Raw genomic sequence first — 2832 nt, 5'->3', positions numbered from 1 at the left:
ACATCCCACTTCAGAAACCTAAGAAATCACAGCAGAGAAATACCACAGCTTTTGCACAACAGTTACCCTTGAGCCTCTTCCAAAATTGAGTCTTTATAGAGCAAGAAGATCTGAAAAAAAAAAATAACTGTTCTGAAGACTTTAGGATCCTTTAACAATAGATCTGCTCTTCAGACCACGTGCAGTCACCACATCATCACATGTTGACATCACAGGTGGGAAGGGTGCCATTCCCCAAAAAGAAAAAGCTCCCCAGCCTGTTTCAGTTCTGGTTTGTTCAGTAGAGATCCACAGCCCTGAAATCAAAATGCTTCTCACAATGCCTACACAGTGAATGGGAGCCCTTCCAGACAACCTGAACTGATCTCTCCTGAAAAAAATCTGCCTGACAGATGGTCCAGAGACATCCAGAAACTGTGCTGTGGACCAAAGAAAAAGTCTGGATATATAATAGAGATTATTCTTCAAAATATAATTCCAAATCAATGCAAAAAAATGAAATTTAAAAAAAGTTGATCAAAACAAGCATGATATCCAAAGCAGCACAGTGCAACAGGGAGGCCTAATTCACAGAAATTACAGCTCAGCACTTCTGAGGGGAGGAAGGGAAAAAAAACAGAGAGAGAGGGAGAATGAGACCACTGCTTATTTAAATAGTGGCTAATGTTTCCCTGGGGAAAGAATGATTAAAAAAAATTACCTCGGTGGATATATTTTGAGAGGCAGTTTTATAATGAAATGAGAAAGGAGACTTAAGAACTTGAATGGAAGAAATCTTCAAATTCACATAAAAGAATGTCATGAGTGGAAGTGCACTTCAGAATCACCAGTCTTCCTTTGAGAGACGCCCACAGCACAGCAACTGAATGACTCCTTGAGGATTGAGAATGACTGGTTTTGTTTACAAAGACAAACACAGAAATATTGACTCAGATCCTGTAAATATCTCAGAAAAGGCCATTTTTCAGGAATGAGACGTATTGAAAAAGGACACACAGCTTGAAAGACCAGATCAGAGGAAAAAGAGCTCTCCACTAAAGGAGCAAAATGGAAGGGAGTTCAGAAAGTGTTTAAAATGACAAGCTTGTACAGGAGATGCAATGGAGCAGAGGAAATAAGGAGTTACACAGACTGCCCAAGTCTCAAAGCCAGGGCAAGAAGGCTGCTTCTGGTTTAACAAGATCTCTGCAGGAATACTGTCCTTAAAAAACTACAGAGATCAACATTATTACCGATTAGTCCCTACAAAAAAAATCACCTTTCCCAGTTCCTGCACCCTTGGGGGACAGAGGGCTATACCTGTTGAAGCTGACTTAGCTTGTCACTCCTCCGGCCCTGCTGTCACTTGTTTCATGTGGGCTGAGCTGCTCAAGCGACCTGAGAGCAGGAGTTGCAGCAGGACTGCCATTTCCCCATCTGTCACGTCCTAATCCACAGCAGAGTTATAAATTGGATAATGGGCAGCACAAGCCTACCAATGAATACAGCGAATATAATCCCCAGCCATGAGGCCGGGCTGTGTTTCAGTCCCTGTCTGTAAAACCCCAGTGAGCATCAAGATGTGTTTGCTTGCATCATTCAAAGCCCAAAATGCAACATCACCGCTCGACTGCCCAGAGCAGTTCAGCTGGTCTTTACAAACAGTGTCACCTATGGATTTCAGAAACAGTAGCACCACGGCCCTCAGCTTCCACTCCACAATGGAATCACTCCAGAGCTGGATGAATTCCCCACCTAGAGCCTCACTCACCAGCCACAAACCCAGTCACCCTGCGAGCTGCTGTGGCAGAACTCCTCCTGCTGCTGCTGAATTATTGCAACGCACCCACGGCCCCGGCCAGCGAGTGCTCAGCCGAACAGCAGAATGGCAGCACTGCACCTCAAATCATTTTTAGGGCCTCCTGACCTCGATATGCTCACGGTTTGGGTCGCCTTCCTGCCATCAGTCTCTGCAACAGGCAGCCACGCTCAGCTCAGCAGCATCTACAGCCTCGGCGCCCTTTACCAAACGTGCCCAGTTTCAAGGAGTTGCAGGTCTACAGAGCCACACCCCGTATCAACAAGATGGAAAATATTCAGGCGCTCTGCAGCCTTACCAGATGTGGGGATTTTGGGTGAGACTTGCATGTGTGGGCTAGTTAAACCTTGCAGCAGTTTGTGTCCGAAAACACTTCCCATAACAGGCAGGACTATCCAAAGCATCCAGTTGTGATCAGCTTGGGAGATAAATTCTCCGGAGTACTTTTCCAACTGTGTATGAGGGTATGACTAAGAGATTGTTTATAATAAACTGAGAACTGCTCAGTTCAAACATGTCAGTTCCTACTGGAAATGAATCAATACTGCAGCCACTACTGATCCTCTGGTGGCACTTAATGGATAGAAATACTGGAAAACATAATTGTTCTTTATCTGGACAGTGGCTGTAGCTGACCTCTGACAGAAATGCAATTAGGTGAGCCCTCTAGGCAAACGGGGTGATTTCTCTTCTAGGAAGAAAACCAAAAGCTGCACGCGTTATCCACTACAAAGGTGCTCAATCCTTTGCAGCTTCAAACCTTCTCACCACAGCATTAAATTATGACAAGCACAGCTTTCATTAACGAGCTCCCATTCACTTTTCTGCCTTAACGCGCCTGTTTGGGTTTGAGGAGCCGAAAAAAGCCGTTCCAAGTTTCAGCGGCGCCGGAGCCACCGGCGGGAGCGCAGCGTGAGCCCCTCAGTTACTACGGCGATGAATGAGATCTTTATTTATACCCGGGCGGGCACGGCGGCGGGATGAGTCACCGGCGGCGCCGTGCGGGACTCGCAGCCTGCGCGCTGCCGCGGCCC

Source organism: Geospiza fortis, unplaced genomic scaffold (genome assembly GCF_000277835.1).
Source record: "Geospiza fortis unplaced genomic scaffold, GeoFor_1.0 scaffold13, whole genome shotgun sequence".
In the NCBI taxonomy this organism is placed as follows: domain Eukaryota; kingdom Metazoa; phylum Chordata; class Aves; order Passeriformes; family Thraupidae; genus Geospiza; species Geospiza fortis.
The sequence above is the reverse complement of the archived record's forward strand: the minus strand, read 5'-3'. Positions refer to the sequence as shown.